At 35.3% G+C, this 6666-nt stretch overlaps 1 pseudogene; it reads right to left on the bottom strand.

Moving 5' to 3' along the window:
• Positions 1-376: 376 nt before the first annotated feature.
• LOC105305770 lies at positions 377-913 on the bottom strand (annotated as a pseudogene).
• Between the last annotated feature and the right edge of the window lie 5753 nt (positions 914-6666).

The following is a 6666-nucleotide window of genomic DNA, read 5'->3' as shown; positions in this document are numbered from 1 at the left end:
TTATAAACATCATATGCTTAGGGTACACTAAATGTATTTTAAAATTGTTTCTTCAAAAATTAACTAATCTTAGCTTGCTGTAATTTTTATTTTTTTTAAGTAAAAGAGTCTTGTTTTATTCTGTACAGACTATATGCAAACAAACCACCCACTCTGAAAACAGCAGGTTCTGGCTTTTCCTGGAGCCTACAGAAGAAACTGGAGTCTGTAGGAAGCAGTTCCTTCTCCAGAGAGAGGACAGAGAGAGGAGAAAACTTTTTGATTCCATGGAGTTTGGCCAGCCTCATCTGTAGCCACACACCCCTCCTTGCCTTAAACCCTGCTTCCAGCTTCTCGGGTCCAGGAAGAAGCCTCAGCCTGGGCAGGTATAAACCAGTTACTCAATCTCCATCTTATTTTTCTGCAAAGAATCAATGAAGGCTTGCCATTCTGCTGGGTAAAAACGCTTATAGACTTTGATCTTATTCCGAATTTGTTTCGAGTTGTCTTGATAGTAATTCTTCTCATCCTGGGCCATCGCCTTGTAGTCCTCCCCATGGTTCTCTACCATGTAGGGTACAGAGTCTATGAGGTCCCGAGACACTGTATATCCTTTCTTTTCTGGGAGGCTGGCTTCTACCTCCAAGTCATTTAGCACATAGGGCGTCTGCATGAGTTCCTGAGGCCTCTCCACTATGTCCACCCCCATGGCCTTGACCTTTTTCTTACGGAGGGGCCCTGCCTTGTTGGGGTCCACTGTCAACTCCATCTCGGCCAGGTTCTACCGCACCAATTCAATGGGGTCCCAGGCATGTCGAATGTGGGAGCATTCGATTCGAGGCGCTGCCTTCTGTCTAGCAACCAGGTTAAGACATTTTCGGTTAACACTGTAACCGATCTTCTGCCTCCGGGTCTTTCCCTTGGCCTTGGGCATCATGCTGACCACCACACAGGTAACTCAAGAGTCTGCGCTCTCACTCCTGTAATTTTTTTATTTATAAACTTTAACTGTGTAAAACTTTTCAACTCTTCTGATAACACTTAGCTTAAAACACAAACACACTATACAGCTCAGCTGTACAAAAATGTTTTTTCTTTACATTCTGATTCTATATACTTTTATCAAGTATTATATAATGTACATAATTATATTGCTATACCTTTATACAACTAGCTGCAGTTTTGTTTACACCAGCATTACCACAAACACCTGAGTAATATGCTATACTCTGACATTATGATGTCACTAGGCAATAGGAATTTTTCAGCTCCATTATAATCTTATGGGACCACTGTCATATACGCAGTCCATCGTTGACCAAAATGTCATTATGTGGTACATGACTGTACCTGGTCTTTTTGACTGGCTTCTTTGCCTTACCATAATGTTTTCAAGGTTCAATCATGTGGTATAATATACCAATGCTTCATTCCTTTTCATTGTCAAATAATATTCCATTAAATAGACATATCAGATTTACTGATCCATTCATCAGTTGATGAACAGTTGGGTTGTTGCCACTGTTAGGCTATATTAAATAATGTTGTTATGAGTATTCATGTACAAGTGCTTAAGTAGACAAACGTGTTTTCATTCATATAACCTTCCATTGGATATATAGCTAGCAATGGAATTTGAAACATATAGAAAGTCTATGTTTAACAATTTAAGAAACTGCCAAACTGTTCTCTAAAACAACTACAGCAGTTTATATTTCCTTCATCAACAATGTATGAGGCTTCTAGTTTCTCTCTATCCACAACAGCACATACTATTATCTGATAAACTTTTTAATTAGTTATCCTAGCGGGTGTAAAGTGGTATGCTATTTATGGTTTTGATTTGCATTTTCCTAACATGTAATAATGTCAAGCATTTTCATGTGCTTATTGGCCATTTGAATATCTTCTTTGGAGAAACGTCTATTCAAACTCTTTGCCCATTTTTAATTTGGTTATTTGTTTTTATAGTACTGAGTTGTGAAAGTTCTTTACACATTCTAGATATATTATTTGTAAATATTTTTTTCCATGATATAGGTTTTTTTTTTTACTTTTTGGTGGTAAAATTTATAGCACGAAAGTTTTAAATTTTGATGTAATATAATTTATTTTCATTTGTTCCTTGTGCTCTTAATGTCATATCTAAAAAATCACCACAGAGCCCAAGGTCATGAAGATTTCTTCATGTTTTTTTTGTTTTGTTTTGTTTTGTTTTCCTAAGAGTTCTATAGTTTTAGCTCTTACGTTTAGGTCTTTGGTCAATTTTAAATTGTTTGTATGTGTTGTGAGGTAAGGCTATCCAATTTCATTCCCTGCATGTGGATACCCAGTTGTCTAAGCACCATTTGCTGAAGATTCTTCTTTCCACGTTGGATTTTTTGGTATTCTTATCAAAAAGCAACTGGCCATAATTTTAAGTTTACTAATATAGTATTGAAGGAAAAAACTGACCTTAAATATTTCCATCAAATCTAATGAGACTTAGTAACCAGCAATATGGAAGAAAAATAGCTGGCCAGCATCCAGATGACAGATACAACATGGCAACAAAATACAGACTCTCTATATATCAATATCAAAAACAAAGCTGATAATAAGCTAGAAGGAAAAAAGCTGAAATCTCACGGGTAGGCACTGATATCATGTGTTCATAAAGCCACAATAATGACCCAAGTCACATAGGTAACTACAGAGAGATTTTATGTGATCCATCTAGATTAAAGATGTATGAAGAGCAGTCAACTGTTTAACAAGCTGGTTCAGTATAGAGATGCAATGGAGGATGTGAAACAAGAAATGAAGATGGAAAACAAGTCATGTAGACAAAATAAATAAGACACAAATTTGCAAAATGCCATGAGAATGTAAAGAAATAGACTAAGAATTTAACCCAGATATACTAGATATGAAATTGAGAACAGTCTCCACTCTTCAGTTACAAATATACTTATCAAATACCACATCTTTAGTAAGGCCTAGCTTATGGATTTGTAGAGACTTAGGGAGCACATCACTGCCTACAACTAAGAAGCATTTACTGACTTCTAGCTATATCCCAGGCACTCACTCTCTCAGTTACTTTACATATATTATCTCACCTAAGTCTCTTGAGTACCATAAGAGGTTAATCCTCTTATATTCATATTAGAGGTGACAAAACTGAGATTTTAAAAGGTTAAGTATCTTATCTAAGTCTCACAGATATAAAACAGCTGAGTCTTGATTTAAACCGGATCTAGCTGACTCCAAATTACATGGTCTTTTTATTATAGTGGTGAAGATTTTTTTAAAAACTTCATTTAGATAAAGTTTAGTCTTTTACTTAAATAATAAATGAGTGGTATGTGGCTTGGGTGCTAAAGGCTAGAGGTTCACAGGATTTCTAATCTTCATGGGTTATTAATAGTACCATCAAGCTAATCACTTATATTGGAAACTTATAAAATATCTCTGATTTCCTCTCTCAACATGTCGTTTATACCTGACATCCATTTCCTCCTTTCCATTCTACTCTCTTAGATCTATTTCAGGTCATCATCATTCCTAAACTTGTTCACTGTAATATCTTCCAAACTAATATTCTATGTGTTGGCTCTCTTTACATAAATTCAGGTGATTCACTACTGCAAAACTAATCCTGAAATGCAGCTCTGATCATGGCATATCTACACTAAAAAATATTAAATACTTTCCCCTCATGTTCACTAAATCAAATACAGCTAATTGATCTTCACATTTAAGACATCCACAATACAGCCATGACTTTCCATTCCAGCCTAGACAACTTAGCTGCCTACAGCCAAACTGAATCATTTACTATTGTTGGAAATTACTAAATGCTTTCTAAACTTAATGCATTTATTTATTCTCTCCTCTAGGCATGGAAAGCCTCCCTCACATGTCTGCACAATGAAATCTAATCCATCTCAAATGCCACCTCTTCCAGAAAAACTATTCCAAATTCCTCAATATAATGATTGTGCCCTCTTTTAATTATAATTTTTCTTGTATAGGTCATATGACACAAAATTATTCTAGCTCTGTGGATTTACTTAATCTCCCTTTTTTAAACATTAAGTTCTAGACATGAAAGCAAAGCCTGTGTATTCTTCTCTGAATTCCGTGAACACTTAGCAGATTCTCTGAAATTACAGGCATTAAAAAGTAATCACTGGATTAAATTATTAAAGTTAAAAAATATAGTCTATGGGCATGCTACCCTTAACAAGCCCGATTTGTGTGATCTCAGAAGCTAAGCAGGGTCAGGCCTGGTTAGTACTCAGAGGGGAGACCATCTAGGAAGACCAGGTGCTGTAGGCATGAAAAAATTTAAAAATAAGGTATTGTAAAGTGACAAGGTCCTCGTAATCTGTGAGGTCAACCAAGGGTTGCTTCGCCTAAAAAAATAATAATACATAATAAATAAAAATTTTTAAAAAATAAAGTTAAAAAATATAGTGACATATTAACCAGAACTACATTGGTTGTAAATGACATGTGCTTAGGCAAAAGAATTACTTTTGGCTCATATGAACAAACTATGGAAAAGGAATGATAGGGATGGCTTCCAAATGACACAGACACTGACGGGACTTTGTTTCATGTCACTATGCCTCTCCTTTGGGTTGGCTTTATTCTTATTGAGACTTATTGTCTACCTTGCCAGACACAGGGCCACTAGTAGCTTCCTAATTTTCATCCTCTAAGCTTCGAGACCAGAGAGAAAAGGAATCTTCTGCAACACTCCCTTCCTACCCGCCCCCCAGCATCTATTTAAATAAATACCAGAAAAAAAGTCTCTTTCAGGCCCAGCTTAGATCACTGAATTAATGAATATGACCAAAAGTTGAGCATAAGAAGGTGGCAGCTCCTGTTCAGGCCTCATGGATAAAATGAGGTATTCATATGCATATGAGTTTCTAGAGTGCTGACTTTCTCAGAAAGTGAGGGAAGGAGTGTTACATGGAAAAAGTATTTGATGTTCACTATATGTAGCTAAAAGTTTCAGTGGTATTATTGATTAATTACTGTGCAGTTGAGTTTTTAAAAACAAGGAGCAGGAAATGAAAATATTAGTCTATCAGTCTATAAACAGCATTTTAGAATATTTCACAGAAAAGAAAAAGCTATGCATGGTATCATTTGTTTTCCCATTCCTCATAATCTTGTTCTTTCTCCACCATTATTTAGTGGGAAGATTCAGATTTTGCACATGGTTTATACAGAAGTAAGGCTGTATGCAACTGTTAATAAATTTCCTACACTGATAAGGAAAAGAAAAAAGCTACTTATAACTATTTGAGAATCCAGTATTCCATGATCATTAAAGCAGTGTTACTAAATATAAATTTTAGTCTTCCTTATGCAGTTTATCATTTATGCATATTATGCATAATATTTATCTCTATATCATTGTTGGAAGGATCCATCACGTATCTCTCAGGATATCATACACACAGGATATCAAAGATCATAGACTCAAATGACTAAAATGGTCAAGAAGACAACATAAATGAGTAGGAAACAAGGTGATCTAGGAAGTGCTATCTTGAAATGGGCACTGCTATGCTGCTCCAGCCAATTGTTCCATTGAGGGAAGGCAGACTACTGTTTAAAAAATGTGGTCCTCTTTATCAGAAAATTTCAGCAAGTCAGAGTTATATATAAAACATCCTGATTTTAAAATGCGAGCCACCAACTCAAATATTTTGCAAATGCTATTCACACCAAACAGAGCCAATCTGTAAGTAAATTTGACCTGCCAATTTATACCTTCTGTAGATATGTTCAACAAGTACTTATTAAATAAATGCTAATGTACAAAACTAGTAATTTGCAAATCAAACAACAGTTTTCTATTAATTACATTCTAATTGTAGAGATCACTTTCACCAGAAGAAAATGCTGGCCTACATACATTAAAACACTATTTAAAATTGTAAGATTTACTTCAACAATCATTCTTTTGTTAATGGGAAGCATAGGTAAACATAATTCTAAAAATGACCTAGCCAATCTTGTGATGGCCAGAGGAGAAGGGTTGGGGTGGGGGTGGGAGGCAGCTGGGAGAAAGCAGTAAAGAGTTAAAGAAGTACAAATTAGTAGTTGATAGATGGTCACAGGAATGGGAGCATGGCATAGGGAATGCAGTCGGCAATAATGTAATGGCTATGTGTAGAGCCAGAGGAAAGAGTAATCAGGGGGACCATTTCATAAACTATATAAGTGTCTAACCAATGTACTATATACTTGAAACTAAGAAAATCTAAAAAAGAAAAAAAAACTAAGTGGGGGGAAAAAAAAATGACCTCTAAAGAAGTGAGTCAAATGAATTATCAATTCATTTCTCTCATATGATATTAAAAGGTAACATATAGTGAGCATTTATTAGTATTCTCATTCATTCCATTACTAAAATGTTTAAAATGCTCAATTGAAACCTCCCCATGAAAACATATACATCTACTATAAGCCATACTGTTATCTCTTTCTTTGAATTCCTATAGCCCTTATTTGTTATCTGTTGCTTAATCACATGTTATCAGGCTTCAAGGAGCTTCTTTACTAATAGAAGTGAAACATCTACACAGTGAAACAATGGAAAGAACAACAAACTTATTAGGAGATCTGGTCAGATTTGAATTCATGAACTGTGGGATCCTGGAAAAGGGAATTAAGTGGTCT

This window comes from Pteropus vampyrus, unplaced genomic scaffold (assembly GCF_000151845.1).
Source record: "Pteropus vampyrus isolate Shadow unplaced genomic scaffold, Pvam_2.0 Scaffold12, whole genome shotgun sequence".
Lineage (NCBI taxonomy): Eukaryota > Metazoa > Chordata > Mammalia > Chiroptera > Pteropodidae > Pteropus > Pteropus vampyrus.
Note: the sequence above shows the minus strand (reverse complement) of the source record. Positions and strands in the feature narration are given on the sequence as shown.